Here is a 25,550-nt window from a genome sequence, read left to right as displayed (position 1 = left end):
AACAGCAAACCTCATGCCCACAAGGTTGCTGCAACACAGCAGTACATGCTGTCTCCTGACAGCGTATCACCTGCAAGATAATTTGGTACACGAGTAGAAAATAAATCCGTGCCAGGAACTCCCTGGCGGAAAGCGTAAAGACTATATTCTGCCGGTGGCGGAAAACATGCGAACGTAAGAGCATTTAAAACAACAGATCCCTCTGTGATGTCCGAAAAACATACATAAACATCCGGAGCCCAGAACGATGAATGGATACGAATAGCTAGTCTTAAAGAACATACAGTAAATATAATGAAATTCTCAGTATACGGGATACCCACCGGAATGAGAAGCGTAAGCGAGAAGGGACACGCAGACTTGGAACAACCATCAAAATCCGTGGGCTCCGGAAAACAGAATAACTCGACAAAAACAGATGGGAGTAATAAACATGAATGAGGCACCGGAAGACATGCAAAAGTCCGGCGCATAGACTAAATCTATATAGAAATAAACCTGGAATACATGCGTAAGTCCGGCGCAAAAATGCTATGTATCTAACCCCAACATACATTATAAGCTCCGCCGCAGTCGTCCTCCTGCGAACCAACCAACAACAGAAAACGTTAACAAATATAGGATAAAGAACAGTATCAGAACAGAGTAGGATATCTGAATCTGATCGAAGAAACACAACTACCATACGTAGAAATTAATCTTAATTATCCCAACCCTCCGGGACGGGAGGATAACAACAACGATGGATAACACGAGGGGGGGGATGTCGTGAGACGAGGCGCATACCCAGTCCCGAACGCCTGGCGGCCCACCGAGGCGAAAGGAAGAGAGCGCTCTATCCACAATGACATGGGAGCGTATGAGCCAGCCCCCCACTTCGAGTGACTTCCCGTTTTCTACAAGAAAAGCACTTGACCTAAGCCTACCCCCTATGAAGAGGGAGGCGAAAGGCGTAAGGGGAAGGACACCAAGGGGGGGGGGGAGACCAGCACAAAATCAGATGACCATTGTGATCGGAGGGGAGGTACTACCCACCGAAACACAAAGGAAAGACCCGAAAAGGCAGCAAGCATGTAGCTTCCCGCGTAGTACGCAATAAACACAATATAATGGCAGTCGTAAATAATGACTAAAATAAATGCTAACACGCAAAATGAGGAAATTAGGGGGAAAAGAACACGGTGTAACAAAATAAAAGCTAAACCTTTCAAAATCGGGTAGATGCCGAAATGGAAAGGAAACTAAACAACTAAACACCAACAAGGCTTCCGAAATCGGGTAAAATACCAATCCAGAACAACCTAACAAAAATATAACACACGTGTTCCGACTCCGCGTAAAGTACTCAAAAATACATAAAGGCTGGCAGGAAAGGCTACCTACCGAAACCGCATACGGTTCGGCCAAGTAGGATAACAAGCACAGCGCAAAAAGTCATAAAAATAAATTACAATCATGCCAAAACATTGAAAGAGATGTCCATAACACACAGGCTTACAAATAGTATAAGGAACTAAATGAAAGCCCGATAAACAAAAGAGATCACGAGGAAGCGACACCAAAATGGCCGCAGGCGAACCCCCGTAAGGGAACCTGAACAAGCGGCGATAGGATAATATAATTAGAAAAACCAACACGGTAAAAGATTAAATGAGTGTCACTACCTAGAAATCCCAACCAGACAAATATAATACTCAACTTGGGAGAATGGATCTCCAAAATGTCGGACATCTTCAAAAGCACAGAACAACACAGAGCAAAGCAAAACATGTCTGACCAACGCTGGTGCTATGGAGGAATGAGGTAGGGGGTTAAGGAGGTGTAAGGGTGGGGAAGGACAGTCGTAGTAGGAGGCAGCACACGGGTGTAGGACGGCACCTCGTTGTTCCAGAGGATGTTGATGAGGGAGAGGTCTAACTGGTGAGGGACCTATGATCATAGTTCTATCACACCCCAGTTTACTATACCGACACTCATAGAGTGAGCGAGCTGGGTTTATTTCTGGCATTCCATGCATCCTTTTTTTCTCTGGTATATTTAGCAATAACTATGCCTTAGAAATGGTGCTATAGGAGCATTTCACAGAGCGACACAGGTCGAGCCCAGAAATGACACCATTATGAAAACTTGGTTCCACCACTGAAGAATAATATATTTTTTTCCTGTTACTATTTTGATATTCCTCTACAGTAACCCCTCGAGGTACGATGTTTAATTCGTTCCGGGGACCGAGCTCGTATTTCAGATGAATTTTTCCCATATAAAATAAGTAAAAACAAATTAAGCCATTCCCACCCTCTGTAAAAACCCTAAAAACAGTATATTACAGAGAAAAAACATTTTTAATTGTTGTAATCAACATCCTACGCTAACAAAATAACAAAGGTTATGAACTGGTTATCAAATGCAACATTATTATGGAGTTCTTACCTTCGAGGAAGACAGTAGTGGCTAACGGAGGAGGAGGAGGAGGAAGAGAAGGGGGAGGAGGAGGAGGAAGAGAAGGAGGAGGAGGAGGAGGAGGAGGAGGGCGAGAGGACGGGGAGGAGAGAGACTTGACGGAAATACGTTCAGTATGCAACTCTTTTGTATCACTACGTAACATAACCCTAACTTTAAATTCAACTTGAATGAAATTCAACTTTAAATTCAACTTGAATGAAATTCAACTTTAAATTTAACTAAAATGAAATTAGCTTACTGTACACACACTTAAAAACAAAATGTTAATCTTACGTTACACTAAACTTAATTCTACATTTTGTTTTCATTTTCATTTTTTTACTTTTCTTCTTCTTCCGGCTTGGCTATTTTTGCCTTGCTTTCACCTGCACTTTTTGATGGCCTTTTTAAAAGGAACCTATCTAGGGATGTTTGCTTTTGTCTCCCCTTCAATATGTAGTGAAAAGGACGCACGCAAGTCTCGTCACACAAGGCTAACGCACGACCACTCACAAACTTGTCCGGGTGCCTCTTTTCCATAAAATTAGAAAACTCCTGCCACTTCGCTAACATGTCTTTGATTTCTGCCGTAGAAAGGCGGCCCTCGTCTTCCACCTCCTCCTCGCTACTGAGCTCCTGCAACACCTCCGAATGTTGCATCTCCTGGAGCTCGATCAATTCCTGTGTTGTGAGCTCTTCCTGATGCTCCTCGACAAGATCGTTCACATCTTCCTCATCTACCTCCAGCCCCATGGACTTTCCAAGAGACACGATTTCATCCACCACAACAGGTTCGTGGTCATCAGGGTCTCAGTGACGGAAGCTGGCTACAATTTCTTCCATGCTGAATTAATAGTTTGTCTTGTGATACCCTGCCATGCATCATCTATAATTTTCAAACAATGTACGATATTGAAATGTTCTTTCCAAAATTCCCGAAGGGTGAGATTGGTGTTGTCTGTGATATCGAAGCGTTTCTTGAACAAATGCTTCGTGTACAGTTTTTTAAAGTTGGAAATGACTTGTTGGTCAATGGACTGGAGGAGTGGCGTGGTGTCGGGCGGGATATAAAGGACCTTGATGAACCTGAATTCATCAAGTATGTCCTCTTTGAGACCAGGAGGGTGAACAGGGGAATTGTCGAGCACCAAGAGACATTTCAATGGCAGGTTTTTCTCAGCCAAATATTTTTTGACTGCCGGACCAAAGCACAGATTAACCCATTCTGTGAAGAATTGCCGGGTAAACCAAGCCTTAGCATTAGCGCGCCATATCACTTGCAGTTTCTCTTTCAAGATCCTTTGGCTCTTGAAAGCATGTGGGTTTTCAGAGTGGTACACCAGCAGTGGCTTGACCTTACAGTCACCGCTGGCATTGGCACACAAGGCTAGAGTTAACCGGTCCTTCAAGGGTTTATGACTCGGTAGTCTCTTCTCTGCCGTGATGAAAGTCCTCCTGAGCTTCTTCTTCCAGAAAAGGCCACTTTCATCGCAGTTGAAGACTTGTTGGGGGATGAAGCCATGTTGGGCGATAACTGAGGCAAAGGTTGTGATGAAGTCCACCGCAGCTTTCGCGCCCGAATTTGCTGCTTCCCCATACCTCACAACCGAGAGTATCTCAGTCCTTTTCCCGAAATAATCCAGCCAGCCACGACTGGCTTTGAAGGTTTCTGCTGGAGTCAAAGTCTCCCCTTTCTCGGCTGCTTGCTTCCCTTTTAAGTCATCATAGATTCAAATGGCTTTCTCGCATATGATCGTCTTGGTCACGCTATCTCCCGCCAACTGTTTCTCTTTTATCCAGATCAGTCACTCTTACGCCACTCCCATGTTTTGCGATTATTACATGCTTTATTTCCATTGACATCATACGCTATTTCTTCTCACTACCCTTGTTTGCACTCGCTTGCTTTGGACCCATTGTTTATTCACTTAATTCTACACTGATTCACGCAAAAAACACATAAAAAAGCAAACAATACGGCCGATGCTTGGAACTCTCCTCGTATCTCAATTTTCTCGTATGTTGGGTCACTCATATCTCAAGGTATTACTGTAATTCAATTAACCAATGTTTTGACAGTCAAGGAACCTAATTATAACAATATTTCTTATCATTTCAGATCGCTTATTATAGAGGAAATGTAATAACACATTATACAACAACTGCATCATGAAAGATTTTAAACATTGATACCTCTTGATATGAAAGCTTCTGCACATGAAAATTTATGATGTGAATAGAGATGCAAAGTATTTCCTGACTCATTGTAAAAAAAAAATTTCATAACAGGAAACAAGGTATGGTACGAGATTCGCTTGGCCGCCGAGAATAATTTTAAAATTTGTGCACCGCCAGCTGTAAACTCACCACCATCGACCCGCAATATCATTGGTTATCTCCCTACTATGATGCTAGTTACCGCCATAAGATCCTGCTCTCCTATTGGTCAACATCTATGTATCGGCGTCCCTCTATCATTTCCTTTCGGCAGCGATATCGTTCAGATTAAATTCGTGTTGGTAATTTTGCTTTCGTGCTTTTAGTCTAAAGAAATGAATCGTGTTGCGTTACTTAACTCATACGTTATCAGCCATGGGTCCCACGAAAGTTGCTGATGTGCAGGAAAAGAAGAAGAGTGTGCTTTCTATAGATACGAAGGTTGAGATAATCAAGAAGTATGAGGCTGGCAGCCATCAAAGCAGCAACACCTTCTAAGGGCATGAGTGTTTTCCCCAGCAAGAGGAGCCACGTGCATGATGAGATGGAGAGACTGCATCTCGTTTGGATTAAGGATAAGGAAATCGCTTGAGACACGATCACCGACACGATAATCTGTCAGAAGGCCAGCGCCATTTTCGGTGATCTCGTGTGTGCTCAGGCCAAAGACGACGCAGGAAAAGACATTGAAACAGGTACCCCTCAGAGCTCAAGGGGGGGGGGTTGAAAAATTCAAGAGACGGTCTGGCGTTCATTTGGTGGTGCGGCATGGGGAAGCTGCTAACTCAGACATGAAAGCGCCCAAAACCCTTGTTAAAACGTTCAACGAGTTGACTCTCCAGGAAGGCTACAGTCCCCAGTAAGTCTTCAACTTTGATAAAAGTCACAAATTTTAAGCAATTTGCATTTTTCCTAACAGTACTTACCTCGAACTACTTTCTTAGGAGTATCTGGGATCTCCTCCCATCTGACCAGAGTTTTGTTATGTTTACCCTAGTCCCGTTTTCTATGAGGGGTAACCTCAGGCGGAGTGATACGTGCCCTGAGGCTAACTCCGGGTCAGAGAGCACGCTTGCTCAGGTCTCGACCTCCAGTAAGTTCTTGGTAGCTTAGGTTTCTAAGAAGTCCAGTAAGGCACTCGGGGAAGGAAGGGTGGGCCATTACCTGAAAGTAGTTCGAGGTAAGTACTGTTAGGAAAAATACAAATTACTTAGAATTTGTGATTTGTTCCAACACGGAGTACTGACCTCGAACTACTTTCTTAGGAGACTTATACTTTAGGAGGTGGGAGTGGCCTTCCAGACCTAGAGACCGTGCTAAGCATATCCGAGGAACCTAGATAGGAGGCTAGGTTCGGTTGACCTCAAGGAAACACGGGAAAAGAGGGAAAACTACAAAAAAAAAAAAAACTCATCTTAGTATCTAAGTAACTCACCTCTGCAAGAAATCCTAGGAGACATGTCCTTCCGATGACCGTGTATCTTGTAGCAGGCTCAGGGGGCTACCCGAGTCAATATGGAGCGGAAACAGGGTAAGGAAGAACAAGGGGGGTTAAGAAACGAACCTGTCTCTCTTGGACTTACTACCCGCTGTTATCACTGGGGCTACACCTTTAAACCGTATGGAGCACGGAAATGACGGTAATGAGCTGTGAAGGTTGACTGGTTAGCCCAGGTGCCTGCTCTCAGGATCTGGCCTACTGCCATATTCTTCTCGAATGCTAACGAGGTACTTAGACCCCTAATGTCGTGGGGCCTGGGCTTACCCGGCAGGGGGATTCCTGCACTACTGTAGGCTCTGATAATCACCTGCCGCAGCCAGAAGGAGATAGTGTTCTTCGAGCCTGGCTTATTCACTGGGCCTGTGGAGACAAAAAGACTTTTGATCCCAGGTCGAAGTCTAGCTGTCCTCTCCAAGTATTTCCTTATTGCCCTGACAGGGCACCGCCGTAAGTCCCTCGGGTTGTCCGAGCGAGGGATTGCCGGCACTGAGAAGCCCTCAAACCTGGGATCCCACACGGCTGGATTCTGGGTCTTTGCTACGAAGGATGGCACAAACCTGAAGGAAGCTTCCCGCCAACCCTTCGAGTGTGAAACCTCGTAAGACAGTCCATGAATCTCCCCTACCCGTTTTGCTGAGGCCAACGCCAGTAGAAAAACTGTCTTGAGGGTGAGATCCTTGTCCACGATGTCTTTTAGGGGTTCGAAGGGCGGCTCTGACAACATCTTCAGAATCCTGGCCGCGAAATTTTTTTTCCCAAACAGGATTGCAGATTGGAGCGGGGCTTCGTGAGCAGAAAACAGATTTAAAGGGTAACTCCTTTATTACGGCTGCTTTAAGATTTGATGGGTAACTAGCTCATTAAAGTTATGATCAGTAACTGCATTCATAGAGAACTGAAATGTTTGTAGATAGCTCAATAATATTGATAATAATATTCTCACATTAGAATAAACAAAAGCACCGCAGGGATATTTTGTCTGGTTTCACAAAAGAGCGTAGTACGGTATGTTTCTCCGTTTGAAATTTTTGAAGAGAAGACAGACAAATGCAAATATTAATCGAATTGAAAACATCGCAAGGAAAGAAGAGTAAGATAATCACATAAGAATACATGACAATACTGGCATTGCATTGCAGCAATAAACATCTTTTTTTTTTTTAGAAAAAATAAATGTAAAATTTCCTCAGGTAACTAACATAAATCAGTTATATTTCAGAATGCAATATTATGCAATATAACTACTATATATATATATATATATATATATATATATATATATATATATATATATATATATATATATATATATATATATATATATATATATATGTATGCAGAAGAATCACGGGGAAAATTAAAATACGAAATATACGCTTAAGTCCTGACTAGTTTCGTGATACTTCTTCAGAGGACTGATTTATTGAGAGAGGTTTCTTTACATTTTATAGGGAAAGTAAACGTACGAACATACATGTAGAGAATTAGAGAACAATGACACTCCCTTACCAGCTACCTGGGTTGATGAGGTCAGGTATTAACTGGGCGGAGATCAAACCTCATTAGACACCTTCCAAAAAGGGTCATTTCTGGTGGCGGGTAAATTCTTGTTTTTGACTTTCAGTACAGTTTATTTACAGTATATGAAAACACGGTAGCCTTATCTATATAAATACATAAGAAAAACTATTTGTATATGTAAAACACATCTATACATAAATATATAAAAAAAGACATATACATACGTATACACAGACATATATATATATATATATATATATATATATATATATATATATATATATATATATATATATATATATATATATATATATATATATATATATATATATATATATATATATATATATATATATATATATATATATATATATATATATATATATATATATATATAATTATTATTATTAGTAATATTATTATTATTATTATTAGTAATATTATTATTATTATTATTATCATTATTATTATTATTATTATTATTATTATTATCATTAAGGTATCTATAAACATTTCAGTTCTCTATGAATGCAGTTACTGATCATAACTTTAATGAGATAGTTACCCATCAAATCTTAAATTAGCCGTAATAAAGGAGTTACCCTTTAAATCTGTTTTCTGCTCACGATGCCTCGCCCCTATCTGCAATCCTGTTCGGGAAAAAAATTTAGCACCCTGGCCACGTCCCACTGTGGCACCCTAACGGCTTGAGGGGGGCATGAATGGTCGAAACTCTTGATGAGCATCGAGATATGTCTAGAGGCTCCCAGGTCGATGCCCATCAGGAGGAAGACTTGGCCTAGAGCTGCTCTGACTCCCTTGATGGCCGGGATGGACATGTTAACCACGTCCCTGAGATAGACCAGGAAGTCCGCTATCTCCGGGATGGAGGCTCTCAGTGGCTTGATGTTCCTAAAGGCGCACCATTTAGTAAAAGTGGTCCACTTTGCCTGGTAGATCGCTGCCGATGATTGTCTCAGATAACCTGACATCCTTGCTGCTGTTCCCGACAAATACAGTAGCCTTCTTTCTTCAGGAGACGCTCGATAACCTCCACACGTGAAGGCGGAGGGACCGAGGGTTCTCGTGGAACCTTTGAAAGTGGGGCTGCCGGAGAAGGTCTGGCCTGTCCGGAAGGGGCCAAGGTGGAAGACGCGCCAGTTCCTTTAGATCCACGAACCATTCTCTCTCCGGCCACGAGGGCGCAACCAAAGTCCTCCACAGGTTGTCCGCCCTCCTTACTCTGTTGAGGACCTGTCTGAACATCCCGAAGGGAGGGAAGGCGTAAATGTCGAGATTGTCCCAAGAGTGCTGGAAGGCGTCCTCGAACACCGCCTTTGGGTCTGGCACAGGAGAACAAAACACGGGAACACGGGGAGCTGTGCGTTCAGTCTTGTTGCAAAGAGGTCCATCACTGGCGATCCCCATTTGCAAATGATGGTTTTGGCCACTTCTGGGTGTAGGGACCATTCGGCTCCTACTACCTGTCCCATCCTGCTGAGGCTGTCGGCCAGGACGTTCCTTTTTCCAGGAATGAACCTTGCTGAAATTCTGATCTGCTCCACTTCGGCCCATTCCAGAAGTTCCAGCGTGAGGACGCACAACTCCTTCGATTTTAGTCCTCCTTGCTTCTTTATGTAGGCCACCACCGTGGCGCTGTCGCACATCAGTGCCACGGTGTTCTCCGGAGTAGATGGACGAACTCTAGGCACGCCCTTCGTACTGCCCTCATTTCTAGGACGTTTATGTGCCAAGTCTTCTCCTCGTCTGTCCAACTTCCTCTTGCTGACCTTCCGAGGAGGTGGGCACCCCACCCCTCCTTGGATGCGTCCGTGAACAAGAGCATCTCCGGAGGGTCGGCTGCGAAGGGCATTCCCTTGATTGTGTTCGATCTGATGCGCCACCACTCCAGGACTTCTCTCGTCTCTGGGAGAGCCGGAATCACCTTGTGGGGGAGTCTCTCTGGTTCCAGAGCTCCTTCAGATTCCACTGGACTCCCCTGAGCTTGAGCATCCCCTGGGGGACCAGTTTCTCCAATGACACGAGATGGCCTATCAGCCTCTGCCAGTCCTTCGCTCTCCTGGGCTGGTCCAACAGGAAGGGACAGATGATCTGGTCCAAGTTGTCCAGTCTCTCCGCGGAAGGGAAGGCTCTCGCCAACCGGGAGTCCAGGACCATTCCAAGGTAGGTCATCCTGGTGGAAGGTATCAATTGGGACTTCTCCAGGTTGATGATGATACCCAGGATGTTGCAGAACTGCAGTAGCTTCGCGCCTTGCTCCCTCAGTAGTTCCCCTGAGGCTGAAAGTAACAACCAGTCGTCCAGGTACCAAATCAGGCGGATACCCTGTTCGTGTGCCCAGGCTGAGACCGTTGTGAAGACTCTCGTGAAGACCCAAGAAGATGTGAACAGCCCAAAGCAGAGGGTCTTGAACTGCAACGCTTGGGTACTCCATTTCACCCTTAGGTACTTCCTGCTGGAGGGGTGAACTGGAATCTGGAAGTATGCATCTTTGAGGTCTATGGACATCATGAAGTCCCCTTCTCTCAAGGATGCTAGGACCGACTTCGGGGTGTCCATCTTGAAGTCGGTCTTGCACACAAACTTGTTGAGGGCTGAGAGGTCTATGACCGGTCTCCAACCCCCTGTTGCTTTCTCCACCAGGAAGAGTCTGCTGTAGAACCCCGGGCCCGGCTCCTTGACTAGTTCTATCGCTCCTTTTGCCAGCATCGCCGAGACTTCCTCTTGCAGAGCTGTCCTCCTCAAGGGGTCCTTGGTAGCCAACCACTCTGCCCGTTGATCTGATATTAGAGGAAGGGTAACCTGTACCCTTCTTTCAGGACTGCTACGGTCCACGGATCCGCTCCGTGGTCCTTCCATGCTTGCCAAGAATGTCAGAGGCATCTCCCCATCTGAGGCTTCGGCAGGAGTAGGGGGCCTCTTTCCCTATCTCCTCCTGGAGGCGCGGCCTGATCGCCCTCTTCTGGCCGCTGCGTAGGAAGGCCTATAGGAAGACTGAGTCGGCGCTGTTCCCCTAAGAGGGCTGCTATAACTGCGACCAGGTCTTAGTAGGGGCATCTCTCCTGGGCTGGCTAGGTGAAGCCCGAGGAGGAAGGGGAACATCGGAGGTGATCCTTCTGTGGGTAGGTCTTCTCACTGGAGGGGGTCTGGAATCACCTGCGTCCTTCAGTTTCCTGACCCTTTCTATTGTCTCTTCTGCCGCCTTCAGGGGGAAAATAGAATCGTCCCACAGGGGCAGACTTCTCAGGGATCTCGCTTCTCTGTCCGGGAGACGCCTGGTGAGCTTGTTGAGGACTGTGTCCCTCCTCCGTAGAACCCAGTTGGCAGCCTGCGCTAGGAACTGGTACGATAGGAATTTCAGGGCCTTACCTCCCGAGCTAATCAGCTCCTTCAGTAAGGCCTGATTTTCCGGAACAGTGAGGTCGTAGGAGGACTGGACGCCTACTAGGGTGAAGGCCCACCAATCCAGCCACGAAGACATGTTAATGAGGTCCTTCGCTATCTCCTCCATCATGGTCGCTTCTGACTGAGAGAAGCAGACTGGTGCTGTAGAGGCCCTTTCTTCCGCTGCTCCTTGGCCTAAAACTGCGACTGCTGGCTCCACCGTACAGGCACCTGCCCGATGGCCCTCCGGAAGGTAGAACTTGCTCTGACTTCAGGCCCTGAAGCAGATTGGAGGAACTCTGGGTCTTGGGAGCTTCGGCATGGTTGGCCACGATCTTATTCACGTGGGCTCTACCCAGCCTAACATCCCTGGCTAATGGGAGTGCTAGAGAGGGTCTCTGCTTGACGGGGGCCTCTACCAACCTGCCGAGACTAGAGCGCCAGAATTCTTCGGAGGAGAGCTCGGGCTCTTCCAGCCTATGATGCCTCCTGATGAGTCCTATCCCCCTCCTGTACGCTGACACCTCCGCTGCTGAGCCCTCCATATTGTCATCCAGGTCCTCCGTAGGGCATTCTACTGCTCGAGACAAGGCCCCTCCGACGGAGGCCTCCGTACGGGGGGAAGGGGACAACTTGGCCCGCCCCAACTCTTGTGGCTCTGGACGTAGGACGGGCATTGCCGTCGAGCCGGGGGCCTCCGTCCTAGGTCTATCCCTCCTCGCGGAGGTCCAGGCCTCTGCGGGCTTTCCCGATGAGGGGAGTCGTTTCTCACGTTCCTGACGATGAAGAGTCAACTTGGGGGTCGGGACGTGGCTGCCAGACCGAAGGGGCGACTCTCTCCACTGGGCGGATGGAGTCGGAACCTTCGCGGACTTATGCCTGTCCGCTGGGACCTGAAACGACGCCTCCCTCCGTCGGTCGTATCTGTCGCTGGATGCGTATCTCTCCGGAGTTCTAGTTCTAGGGCGCCAACTTGAAGAGCTCGGAACTGCCGACAGCTTGATGAGTTTGCTGCGAGGGATAACCACCCATTCTTCCCTAGGACAGCTACTTCTCCTAAATTTCCTTCTAGGGGACCTGGAGCGTCTACCCGCGTGGCGAGACCTGGAGTGGGAGCGGGAACGAGTGTGTCTCCTGCGGGACCTCTCACGACGTCTTCGGAGCTTCCTCAGGGCTTCGTCCTCAGAGGAGCAGGAATCAGCTATGGCTGAAGAGCCCGACGACTTGTAGGACCTCGTCGGCGGCCCCGGCTCGCGCAGAGCCGCTGGAGGATTAACTCAACGTTCGATGGAAGACGGGGGCTGCAAGAAGAAGTCCGGAAGAGTAGCTGACGGCGCCGGAGGGGAGTGTGGGCGTTCTTCATTGGGGGACCAGGTTCCGAAGCCTTCCTCCATCCTCAACGGGGACCTGAAGGGCGTCTTCGGAGGCACCCACCCGAGGGAGTCTGATGGCGGTGAGCCGTCCTTCTCGACGGCGCCCTCGGCTGCAGAGGTACCTGAAAAACACGCCCAAGAGGGGGGAGAAGAGGCAGGAACATCTTTACTCCACATAGGGTCATCTGAGGAGACGTGCCCTCCTTGCACCAGGGCTCCATCCTCCGCACACACTAACGTCCCTCCCTCAGGCCCCTCACTTGTCTGGAATGACACCACAACCCCACTATCCTGCAACTCAGACTCCTGGGGAAGGGCCACAGGCCTCTTCCCCGCAACGGACTTATCTCATCCCCTACTCTGGGTAGGGGAAGGTGGCAGAGAGGCTCGGTCTGACGACACGCCCGGCGAAGCAAGGGGAGAAGAGATGCTCGGCTTCTTAGGCGACTTCTTCGACGCCTTCTTTTTGGTGCCTTCTTTTTGGTGCCTTCTTTTTGGTGCCTTCTTTTTGGTGCCGTAGCGCACCCACTGCACCTCGTTCCAGGACACGCACTCCGGACACGTGGCCGTAGGGGAACACACACTACCCCTACTTCAGGTTTCGACAGGAAAGCACCACACGATTTACTGGCCATAGGCCCAGGACAACGGCGGGGATGCTCCATGACGAACTAGTAACGCACCGCGAGACACAGGAACGCAAAGGGAAAGAACAAGGGAGAGCACAAAGGTACCACGTGGGAACCGCGCGAGACACAAAGGGGTCGGAGACACAAGGGTCGCACTGGGATTAAGGAGAGCGTCGAGATGATATCGTGACGCGACCAGAGAACTTACTGGAGGTCGAGACCTGAGCAAGCATGCTCCCTGACCCGGGGTTAGCTTCAGGGCACGTATCACTCCGCCTGAGGTTACCCCTCATAGAAAACGGGACTAGGGTAAACATAACAAAACTCTGGTCGGATGGGAGGAGATCCCAGATACTCCTAAGAAAGTAGTTCGAGGTAAGTACTCCGTGTTGGAACAACTAGGCTTTTTTTTTTTTTTTTTTTTTTTTTGAAGAAAATGCCTTGTCGGACGTACATCACGGTGGAAGAAAAGAAGCTACCTGGGTATTAAGTCTATGAAGGAGAGGCTTACCCTTGCCCTCTGTGGAAATGCCAATGGGGATTGTAAGGTGAAGCCCCAGCTGATGTATCACTCAGAAACTCATCAAGCCTTCAAGGCCCACAAAGTGCTTAAAGAGAAGCTTCTGGTGATGTGGAGGGCTAATGCAAAACCTAGGTAACAAGACGCTTGTTCACCGAGTGGGTAAATCTTTGTTTCAGCCCGACTGAAAAACCATTTGGAAGAGCAGCACCTCACTCTGAAATGCCTGCCGGTGTGCTGGTGTTGGATACCTTAGCAGATTTTTCCTTCATCAAGGTTCTCTATCTTCCGCCCAACACCCTTTTCTTCCAGCCCATGGAGCAGCTAGTAATTTCAAACTTTAAGAAGCTCTATACGAAATATCTCTTCAAGAGATGTTTCGAAGTCACTGACAGCACAAACCTCACCTGGTGTGAATTTTAGAAGGAGGATTTCGATGTTGTGATAAGCCTCGGACTCATCGATCTAGCTTGGCAGGAGGTTTCAAAGTGTACAATGTACTCTTCATGGAAGAAGCTGTGGTCTGATGCCGTTTCCGCACGAGACTCCGAGGGCTTCCACATAGGTCTAGCTGAAGCCGAAGCCAAAAGAGTTGACGATCCTGAACCTGTTGCTCAAACTAAGGGATTTCCATGGGTCAGGAAGTCGATGAGAACGACATCAATGAGCTTCTTGAGGAGCACCAAGAGGAGCTTACGACGGACAACCTCAAGGAGTTGGAGGCCATGCAACTGGACGTCATTTAGGAACAGTTCTCTAACAGCGACGAGGAGGGGGATGACCCTCTGAAAATGGCAGAAATTAAGAAGGGTCTAGCTGGCTATTTTAGAAAATGGCAGAAATTCAGAAGGGTCTAGCTGGCTACCATAAAATAGCAGCTCTTGTAAAAACGACACCCAGAAAAGGTTCACACAGGTCGTGCTCTTGAGTACATAAATGACGTTTGCCTGAGTCATTTCAGGAACATTTTAAGAAGCAGGCAGAAACAAGCTTCCTTGGATAGTTATTCATTAAAAAGACCTTTGATACTAGTAGACCAAGAGGAAGCTCAAAGTAACCCCCCCCCCAAAAAAAAAGAAAAGTGGAAGTAATGAAGAAATTGATTAGATTTAGAAAATATGTTATTTTCATTAGTAAAATAAATTTTTGAATATACTTACCCGATAATCATGTAGCTGTCAACTCCGTTGCCCGACAGAATTCTACGGAAGGGATACGCCAGCGATCACTATACTAGAAGGGGGTGTACTCACCAGCGCCACCTGTGGCCAGGTACTGCAGTACTTCTTGTTGACACCACCTCAATTTTTCCTCGGTCCACTGGTTCTCTATGGGGAGGAAGGGTGGGTCAATTAAATCATGATTATCGGGTAAGTATATTCAAAAATTTATTTTACTAATGAAAATAAAATTTTTCAATATTAAACTTACCCGATAATCATGTAGCTGATTCACACCCAGGGAGGTGGGTGAAAACCAGTGTACATGACTATAAGATAGCTAAGTATCCCGTATTTCATATTATCAGTTATTCAAAATAACAATGAAATAATAAGTACCTGGTAAGGAAGTCGACTTGAACCATTACTCTGCCTTTAATAAGTTCGTCTTCCTTACTGAGCGCAGCGTTCCTCTTAGGAGGCTGAACAACTCTAAGGTGCTGAAGTATACAGGGCTGCAACCCATACTAAAGGACCTCTACACAACCTCTAACCCAGGCGCTTCTCAAGAACGAATTGACCACCCGCCAAATCAAAAAAGGATGCGGAAGGCTTCTTAGCCTACCGTAACAACCCAAAAAACAACAATAAAAGCATTCAAGAGAAAGGTTAAAAAAGGTTATGGGATTAAGGGAATGTAGTGGCTGAGCCCTCACCTACTACTGCACTCGCTGCTACGAATGGTCCCTGGGTGTAGCAGTTCTCGTAAAGAGACTGAACATCTTTAAGATAAAATGATGCAAACACTGACTTGCTCCTCCAATAAGTTGCATCCATAATGCTTTGCAGAGAACGGTTCTGTTTAAAGGCCATCGAAGTGGCTACAGCTCTCACTTCGTGGGTCCTTACCTTCAGCAAAGCAAGGTCTTCATCCTTCATGTGAGAATGGGCTTCTCTAATCAGAAGCCTTATATAATACGAAACTGCGTTTTTGGACATAGGCATCGAAGGTTTCTTGATTGCACACCATAAGGCTTCTGACTGTCCTCGTATAGGTTTTGACCTATTAAGAAAGTATTTCAGAGCTCTGACAGGGCAAAGAACTCTTTCTAGCTCGTTACCCACCATGTTGGAAAGGCTAGGAATTTCAAACGATCTAGGCCAAGGACGTGAAGGAAGTTCATTCTTAGCTAAAAATCCGAGCTGTAAAGAACATGTTGCAGATTCGGATGTGAACCCAATGTTCTTGCTGAAGGCGTGAACCTCACTAACTCTTTTAGCTGTTGCAAGGCAGACGAGGAAAAGAGTCTTGAGAGTAAGGTCTTTGAAGGAAGCTGACTGGAGAGGTTCGAACCTAGGAGACATAAGGAACCTTAAGACTACGTCTAGATTCCAGCCTGGAGTGGATAAACGACGTTCTTTAGAAGTCTCGAAAGATTTAAGGATGTCTTGAAGGTCCTTGTTGGAAGAAAGGTCCAAACCTCTGTGGCGGAGAACTGAAGCCAACATACTTCTGTACCCTTTAATCGTAGGAGCCGAAAGGGATCTCTCATTCCTTAGATGTAATAGGAAGTCAGCTACTTGGGTTACAGAGGTATTGGTAGAGGAAACTGCATTGGCTCTGCACCAGCTTCGGAAGACTTCCCACTTGGATTGGTAGACTCTACGAGTGGATACCCTCCTTGCTCTGGCAATCGCTCTGGCTGCCTCCTTCGAAAAGCCTCTAGCTCTAGCGAATCTTTCGACAGTCTGAAGGCAGTCAGACGAAGAGCGTGGAGGTTTGGGTGTACCTTGTCTACGTGAGGTTGACGTAGAAGGTCCACTCTTAGAGGGAGAGTCCTGGGAACGTCGACCAGCCATTGTAGTACCTCTGTGAACCATTCTCTTGCAGGCCAAAGGGGAGCAACCAGCGTCAGCCGTGTCCCTTCGTGCGAGACGAACTTCTGAATGACTCTGTTGATGATCTTGAACGGCGGGAATGCATAAAGGTCGAGATGGGACCAATTCAGCAGAAAAGCATCCACGTGAACTGCTGCTGGGTCTGGAACTGGGGAACAGTACAAAGGAAGCCTCTTGGTCATGGAGGTGGCGAACAGATCTATCGTAGGCTGACCCCACAAGGTCCAAAGTCTGTTGCACGCGCTCTTGTGAAGGGTCCATTCCGTGGGGATGACTTGATCTTTTCTGCTTAGGCGATCTGCTGAGACGTTCATGTTGCCCTGAATGAACCTCGTTACCAGAGTGAGATTTAGACTTCTTGACCAAATGAGGAGGTCCCTTGCTATCTCGTACAGCTTCCTCGAATGGGTCCCTCCCTGCTTGGAGATGTAAGCCAAGGCTGTGGTGTTGTCGGAGTTCACCTCCACCACCTTGCCTAGCAGGAGGGACTTGAAGTTCATTAAGGCCAGATGAACTGCCAGCAGCTCCTTGCAGTTGATGTGGAGCGTTTCCTGTTCCTTGTTCCATGTTCCCGAGCATTCCTGTCCGTTCAAGGTCGCGCCCCAGCCCGAGTCTGATGCGTCCGAGAAGAGATGAAGATTGGGGGTCTGAATCGCTAACGATAGACCCTCCTTGAGAAGGATGTTGGTCTTCCACCACAAGAGAGTGGTCTTCATCTCTTTGGTGCCAGGAATAGAGACTGCTTCGAGCGTCAAATCCTTGTCCCAATGAGCTGCTAGATGGAATTGGAGAGGGCGGAGGTGGAGTCTCCCTAACTCGACGAACAGGGCTAACGATGACAGGGTCCCTGTTAGACTCATCCACTGTCTCACCGAGCAACTGTTCCTCTTCAGCATGCTCAGGATGCATTCTAGGGCTTGGCTTATCCTTGGGGCCGATGGAAAAGCCCGAAAAGCCTGACTCCGAATCTCCATTCCCAGGTAAATGATGGATTGGGAGGGAATGAGCTGGGACTTTTCTAAGTTGACTAATAGACCCAGTTCCTTGATCAAGTCCAAAGTCCAGTTGAGACTCTCCAGACAGCGACGACTCGTGGGGGCTCTTAACAGCCAGTCGTCTAAATAAAGGGAGGCTCTGATGTCCGATAAGTGGAGGAATTTTGCAATATTCCTCATCAGATGCGTAAACACCATAGGAGCTGTGCTTAGGCCAAAACACAGGGCTTGGAATTGGTACACAACCTTTCCAAAAACGAATCTCAGGAAAGGTTGGGAGTCTGGATGAATAGGAATGTGAAAGTAAGCGTCTTTCAGATCCAACGAGACCATCCAGTCCTCCTGCCTGACCGCTGCTAGGACCGACTTCGTCGTCTCCATAGTGAACGTCTGCTTGGTGACATAAGCATTGAGCGCGCTGACGTCCAGCACCGGTCTCCAACCTCCTGTCTTCTTGGCCACCAGAAAGAGACGGTTGTAGAAGCCCGGGGATTGATGGTCCCGGACTATAACCACTGCCTTCTTCTGTAACAGGAGCGACACCTCCTGGTGTAACGCTAGCCTCTTGTCCTTTTCCTTGTAGTTGGGAGAGAGGTTGATGGGAGAAGTGGTCAGAGGGGGTTTGCGGCAGAATGGTATCCTGTAACCCTCCCTTAGCCACTTGACAGACTGGGCGTCTGCACCTCTTCTTTCCCAAGCTTGCCAGAAGGTCTTGAGTCTGGCTCCTACTGCTGTCTGGAGAGGAGGAGAGTCAGTGTTTGCCTTTTGAAGTCTTGGGACCTTTCCTAGACCTGCTCCTGGAAGAGTCTGGACGGGTACTTCCTCGGCTGGGGGCTCTGCCACGAAAGGGCGGAATAAACCTTGTAGCAGGAGTATCGGCCACTGGGGTGCGGTAAGTTCTGGGAACTGAGGGAGCAACCTTAGCCTTACGAGCTGAAGAGGCCACAAGGTCATGAGTGTCCTTCTGAATAAGGGCCGCAGACAAATCCTTGATAAGCTCTTCGGGGAACAAGAACTTAGAAAGCGGAGCAAAAAGTAGTTGAGACCTTTGACAAGATGTGATGCCAGTAGAAAGAAAAGTGCAAAGTTGCTCCCTTTTCTTAAGTACTCCTGAAACAAACATTGATGCAAGCTCGCCGGACCCATCCCGAATTGCTTTATCCATACAGGACATTATAAGCATGGCTGAGTCCTTGTCCGCAGGGGTAGTCTTCTTGCTCAAGGCCCCCAGGTACCAGTCGAGAAAATTGAAAATCTCAAAGGCACGAAATATACCCTTTAAGAAGTGGTCTAAGTCGGAAAAGGTCCAGCAGACCTTAGAGCGCCTCATCGCCGATCTACGAGGAGAGTCGACCAAACTTGAGAAGTCAGCCTGGGCAGAGGCAGGGACTCCCAAGCCTGGTTCCTCTCCTGTGGCATACCATACGCCCGCCTTAGAAGTCAGCTTAGTAGGTGGGAACATAAAGGAAGTCTTCCCTAGTTGCTGTTTGGACTGCAACCAATCCCCTAACATTCTTAAAGCTCTCTTAGAGGATCTAGCAAAGACGAGCTTAGTATAGGCCGACTTAACAGGTTGCATGCCCAGCGAAAACTCAGATGGAGGAGAGCGGGGGGTAGCAGAAACAAAATGGTCCGGGTATACCTCTCTGAAAAGAGCCAGGACCTTGCGAAAGTCAATGGAGTGAGGAGAAGACTTGGGTTCCTCCACGTCCGAAGGGGGATCATCTAGGTGCGCAGCTTCCTCCTCAGAAACCTCATCACCAGAGTGTTGCGAAGCGAGAGGTAAAGTAACAGCGGTGTGCTGAACAGCAGAATCTTGACAAGCGGGTGCATAAACACTTGCGGTTTCATCCTCAAGTCTCTGTTGAAGAGGATGAGGGCTGGTAACGACAAAGTCAAGAGGTTGGGAAGAAGGAGGTTCTGCGGCGGTCTGAGGAGCAAGTGTGAAGAGAGGCGACTGAATTAAAACCTGAGGTTCAGGCTGCAAAGACTGGTCCAGTAGAGTAGAGGAAGGTAGGTGCATGCGTTGAGGTGGCTGACTCCTAGCATGAGCTTCCTGTCTCAAGAGTTGCGCTTGCTGCAAGGGTTGAGGTGGATGCGCAGTAGCAGGTTCCTGTCTCACGAGTTGAGGTTCTTGAGGTGTGAGCTGCGAGAGTTGAGGTAGCGGCTGCGCAGAACGCAGTTCCTGTCTCACGAGTTGAGGTTCTTGAGGTGCTAGCCTCAAGAGTTGAGGCTCTCGCCTTGAGGAAAGTTGAGGTCGCTGCAGCGAGAGCTGAGGTGGCTGCCTCATGGATGGAAGAGGTTGTCGTACCTCAAGAGGTTGTTGCCTCGATGGTCTAACCGCAAGAGGAAGAGGAGGATGTAAGGCATAAGACTCCTGTTCCCATTGTTGAGGTTGCCTTAAGGAAGGTGGAGGTTGCTGCACAACGCTGGTAACTGGCAACTCCGAACGCGGTAAGGTAGCTTGAGGAACCTCAACTTCGTACGTCAGGCAGCCTGGACTGCGGTGAGGCGGAGCGCTCGCAGGAGGAGGTGTTACTTTCTCTGCCTGAAACTCACGCATTAAGACCGCAAGCTGCGACTGCATGGACTGCAGCAAAGTCATCTTGGGATCAACAGACGATAAGGTCTGTTGAGGCAAAGCCTTAACAGAAGATGAGGTCTGCTGAGGCATTGCCTTACCTCTCTTAGGTGTGCAGTCACCTGATGACTGCGGAGAGTCAGAGCTAACCCAATGACTGCATCCAGGTTGTTGAACTCTTGAGGTCTGGACTTTACGTTTAAGAGGTCTTGAGACCTGAGTCCAGCGTTTTCTCCCCGAAATTTCTTCTGCAGACGAGGAAAATAAGGGCTCAATCGTCTGCGGGTGGGAGTGACGGTCTCTGTAAGACACGCCCGCAACCACCAAGGATACTTCTGTGCGCCGATCAAGGCCTGCCGAACCCTTTTGCCCTTCGACATTGCTTCTCCCCTGGGCTTGGGAGCTTGCAAGAGGTCCCGGACTGGGAGGACGACTGGCACGCACAGAAGTACCCTCACGCACAACACTGACACTGACACTAGCACTCGGCACCGCACTGACACTAGCACTCGGCACCGCACTGGCACTACCACTTCCCACTGCACTTTTGACCTTAAGTTCCTTGACGTCCGCCAAGAGGAACTTGTGGTCACTCACTACCGATTCCACTTTGTCACCTAAAGCCTGAATGGCACGCAAAACATCAGACATATCAGGCTGAGCACAAATAGTAGGTTCGGGGGTAGCCACTACAGGGGGAGGAAAAGGTTGAGGATCATGAGGTGAGGAATAAAGCGAAGAGCGAGCAGAACTCCTCCTAACTCTCTCTCTCTCTAACTTAGTGGTATATTTAAGGAATCGAACAAACTCAAGTTCCGAAAGTCCGGCGCATTCCTCACATCGATCTTCCAACTGACAGGCTATTTCCCTACAGTCGGAACAAGCGGTGTGAGGATCAACCGAGGCCTTCGGAATACGCCTATTACAAGACCTACATCGTCTATGGGGAGGGGCTTGAGAAATGTCGGACATCTTGAATCAAAGAGCTAGACAAGGGGGATTCCAAATAAAGCCAAAGATCGTTAACCATTAATCAAATCAAATAAAAGCTATCTAAGCTAATAGAAAAGTTTCCAGTATAGCGAAAGCTGAAATCTTAGAGCAATACTTCACCAAAAACCGTGAACAATACTCCAAAATTATAAGCGTATCCATGAACGTCTTGCCGGAAGCACGACAGAAGAAAAATTGAGGTGGTGTCAACAAGAAGTACTGCAGTACCTGGCCACAGGTGGCGCTGGTGAGTACACCCCCTTCTAGTATAGTGATCGCTGGCGTATCCCTTCCGTAGAATTCTGTCGGGCAACGGAGTTGACAGCTACATGATTATCGGGTAAGTTTAATATTGAAAAACAAAAAATGTTTTCTGCAGTTTGTCATCCTCCTCTACCGTCCGGCCACTTTGCTTTCGGACACCGCCTCACTCCAAATGTAAGGTTCCACATAATTGTTACCGTATTTTCCATTTATTTTTGCATTACTGTACTACCTGTTCTAATTATACATTTCATTTACAAGTTATTAATTGTTAGGTTATGTAATGAATAATCCATATGGTTGTATTTTATTGTGTTTAGTACAGTTTAGCATTAATATGACAAATTTGAAGATAATTTGTATTTTTCCTAACCATACAAACCTTAGCTATTTACAAAGGGTTTACTTTTAGCGCAGCTGAAATGACGAGCCAATAGTTTTTAACGAGGGTTAATTACCCCCGCGCTAGTTAGCGGGGGGTGGGGAAGGGTAGCTTGCTACCCCTCCCCCCTCCACACACCGGTGACTTGCTTCACTTCACTTAGAGGTAGGACTTGACTTGGGGGTCAGGGATGGCGGGCACATATGTGTAAATAGCTAAGGTTTGTATGGTTAGGAAAAATACAAATTATCTTCGAATTTGTCATTTGTTCCGTAACCGAAATACAAACCACGCTATTTACAAAGGGTGACTTACCCCTTAGGAAGGGTGGAAAGTCCCCAGCCTTACTGACTTCGGCTTGCCCGGGGGCTCGATCCCTTAGTGAGCAGCACTAGAGAGAGGGAGCCCCTGTACCTCACAGGTTCCTAGCATCGCTAGGAACGAGTGGCCTACATAAGTAGTGTGAGGAGGAGAGTGTGACTCGTCCTATGAAGTTGACCTTGAGACCTTCAGATAGGAATTCTAGGATAGGACGTTCCCCATACCACCTCGTCAGGGTATGGGAGACGCAACAGTATTAAGCTTAATACTAGGAGCACAAAGAAGCATGGGTTACCTGCAGAGGTCGAGGTCAGCTATGCGAGGACCAGGATGCTGCTTCCCCAAGAGAGGGGAGAATGAAGAAAGAAGTAAGGGTCAGACATACTCTTTCATTCACACAGACTAAGACCGGGTAACAACGCCCTCAACCTACTGCTACTTGTCCAAAAAGGAGCCTGAGGTTAGACCAGCTGTTGTGCAGCCACCACAGGGCCGATAGAGAACGTATCGAGGCTCCTGTGGGTCACGTCTTGCAGGTAGTGGGCTGTGAAGGTCGTTTGACGCTTCCAGACCCCCGCTTGAAGTACCTGCGTCACAGAGAAGTTTCTCTTGAAGGCCAGGGATGTAGCAATACCCCTGACATCGTGGGCCCGAGGGCGACGTGACGGAGGAGGGTCAGGATTCAGGGCATGGTGGATAACCCTTCGAATCCAAGCAGAGATGGTGTTCCTTGTGACCCTCCTCTTTGTCCTGCCTGTGCTCACAAACAAAGCTCGCACATGAGGACGGACTGCAGCCGTTCTCTTCAAGTAGTACCTCAGACACCTCACTGGGCATAGTAGCAGCTGGTCTGGGTCGTTTGTTACAGAACGGAGACTCGCGATCCTGAAAGAGTCGAACCGAGGATCCGGCACTCCAGGATTCTGAGTCTTGGCCACAAACTCAGGGACGAACCTGAACGTTACCTCCCCCCATCCCCTTGAATGGGCGATGTCGTACGAGAGACCATGAAGTTCACTAACTCGCTTGGCCGAGGCCAAGGCGAGTAGGAAAGCCGTCTTCCAAGACAGGTGGCGATCGGAGGCCTGGCGTAATGGCTCGAAGGGAGGTCTCTTGAGAGACCTGAGAACTCGAACCACGTTCCAAGGAGGGGGTCTCACTTCCGACTGGGGGCAGGTAAGCTCATAGCTACGTATGAGTAAAGAGAGTTCTAGCGATGAAGAAATATCCACGCCCTTCAATCTGAAGGCCAAGCTTAAGGCTGAGCGATAGCCTTTCACTGCCGAGACAGAAAGGCGCATTTCTTCTCGCAGATACACAAGGAAGTCCGCTATTGCTGGAATAGTGGCATCGAGTGGAGAGATACCCCTTCCACGACACCAACCACAAAAGACTCTCCACTTCGCTTGGTAGACTCCCTCAGAGGACCTTCGCAGGTGCCGAGACATTCTCTCCGCAACCTGTTGCGAAAAGCCTCTCTCCGCGAGGAGACGCTGGATAGTCTCCAGGCGTGAAGCCGAAGCGAGGCTACGGCCCTGTGAGGGACACCGGAGTGGGGTTGTCTGAGAAGCTCGTGTCGTGGAGGAAGCTCCCTTGGGAGTTCCGTCAGGAGTTGCAGAAGGTCCGGAAACCATTCCGCGTGATGCCATAGCGGAGCTACTAGAGTCATGGAACAGTTGACCGATAGTCTGGTCCTGTTGAGCACCCTTCTCATCAGACAGAATGGTGGGAAGGCGTACACGTCGATGTTGTCCCACCGTTGCTGGAAAGCATCTTGCCAGAGTGCCTTGGGGTCCGGGACTGGTGAGCAGTACAGGGGCAGCTTGAAGTTCAAGGCTGTCGCGAACAAGTCCACCGTCGGGGAACCCCACAAAGTCAGGACTTTGTTGGCTATCTGAGGATCCAAAGACCACTCGGTACTCACTATCTGCGAAGCCCTGCTCAGACTGTCGGCGAGCACATTCCTCTTGCCAGGAATGAAGCGAGCTGATAGTGTTATCGAGTGGGTTTCGGTCCACCTCAGAGTCTCTACTGCAAGATGGGATAGCTGTTGCGAAAAAGTGCCTCCCTGCTTGTTGGTATAAGCCACTACCGTGGTGTTGTCGCTCATCACCACCACGGAGTGACCCGCCAGGAACCGTTGGAACTGTTGAAGGGCCAGAAAGACGGCCTTCAATTCTAGCAGGTTGATGTGTAGGCACTTTTCTGATTCTGACCAAAGGCCTGAGGCCCTCTGGTTCAGAACGTGCGCCCCCCACCCTTCTTTTGACGCGTCCGAAAACAGAGTCAATTCCGGGGGAAGGACGAGAAGACTCACTCCCTTTCGCAGGTTCTCGTCGGCCAGCCACCACCGCAAGTCCGTCTGTTCCAGAGACCCCATTGGGATCAGAGTGTCCGGGGAATCGGATTCTTGATTCCACCGGGACTTGAGCCGCCATTGAAGGGATCTCATCCTGAGGCGGCTGTTTGGAACCAGACGGGCCAGGGAGGATAGGTGGCCTAAGAGACGCAACCACGATTGGGCGGGGAGTTCTTTTCGCCTGAGGAAAGGTTCCGCCACCCTCCTCAGCCTTGCTATCCGGTCGTCTGATGGAAAGGCTTTGTGGAGATTGGTGTCTATTAGCATGCCTAGATAAACCAGTCGTTGGGACGGCTGCAGAGAGGACTTCTCGAGGTTTACCACGATCCCCAGATCCTGGCAAAGATCTAGAAGCCTGTCTCGGTGTCGAAGAAGCGTCGACTCCGAGTCTGCTAGGATCAGCCAATCGTCTAGGTAACGAAGGAGACGAATGCCGTTCCTGTGCGCCCAAGTCGAAATCAGGGTGAACACTCTGGTGAACACCTGAGGAGCTGTGGAGAGACCGAAACACAGCACCTTGAACTGGTAGATCTTGTTGTCTAGGCAGAATCTCAGGTACTTCCTGGAAGACGGATGGATTGGGATCTGGAAGTACGCATCCTTTAGATCCAGTGTACACATGAAGTCTTGTGGTCTCACCGCAAGTCTGACTGTGTCTGCTGTCTCCATGCTGAACCGGGTTTGTTTGACAAACCTGTTCAGAGCCGAGAGATCGATGACGGGTCTCCAGTCTCCAGTAGCCTTCTTTACAAGAAAGAGTCGACTGAAGAAGCCTGGAGAGCCGTCCACGACCTCCTGGAGAGCACCCTTCTCGAACATGGTCTTGACTTCGGCCTGAAGGGCCAGCCCCTTTGCCGATCCCATGGCATAGGAGCTCAACGACACTGGATTCGCTGTCAGGGGAGGTTGAGATGACGTGAACGGGACGAGATAACCTTGGCCGATCACCGAGATCGTCCAAGCATCGGCCCCGAGATGTTGCCACCTG

At 48.4% G+C, this 25,550-nt stretch overlaps 2 protein-coding genes across 3 annotated transcripts in view; both read right to left on the bottom strand.

Annotated features, from left to right (window-relative positions):
* The window catches only part of LOC137624350 (equilibrative nucleoside transporter 1-like), a 788,303-nt gene extending 773,368 nt beyond the window's left edge, over nucleotides 1–14,935 (bottom strand). Inside the window, exon 1 of the mRNA XM_068355039.1 lies at nucleotides 14,862–14,935. The gene's annotated coding sequence lies outside the window, so the exon portion shown is untranslated. The remainder of the gene's footprint in view (nucleotides 1–14,861) is intronic.
* Taf8 (TBP-associated factor 8) overlaps nucleotides 1–25,550 on the bottom strand; it is a 670,932-nt gene that overhangs the window by 13,305 nt on the left and 632,077 nt on the right. The gene's annotated exons all lie outside the window — the stretch shown is intronic.

The sequence above is a fragment of the Palaemon carinicauda genome, chromosome 31 (assembly GCF_036898095.1).
Source record: "Palaemon carinicauda isolate YSFRI2023 chromosome 31, ASM3689809v2, whole genome shotgun sequence".
In the NCBI taxonomy this organism is placed as follows: domain Eukaryota; kingdom Metazoa; phylum Arthropoda; class Malacostraca; order Decapoda; family Palaemonidae; genus Palaemon; species Palaemon carinicauda.
Note: the sequence above shows the minus strand (reverse complement) of the source record. Positions and strands in the feature narration are given on the sequence as shown.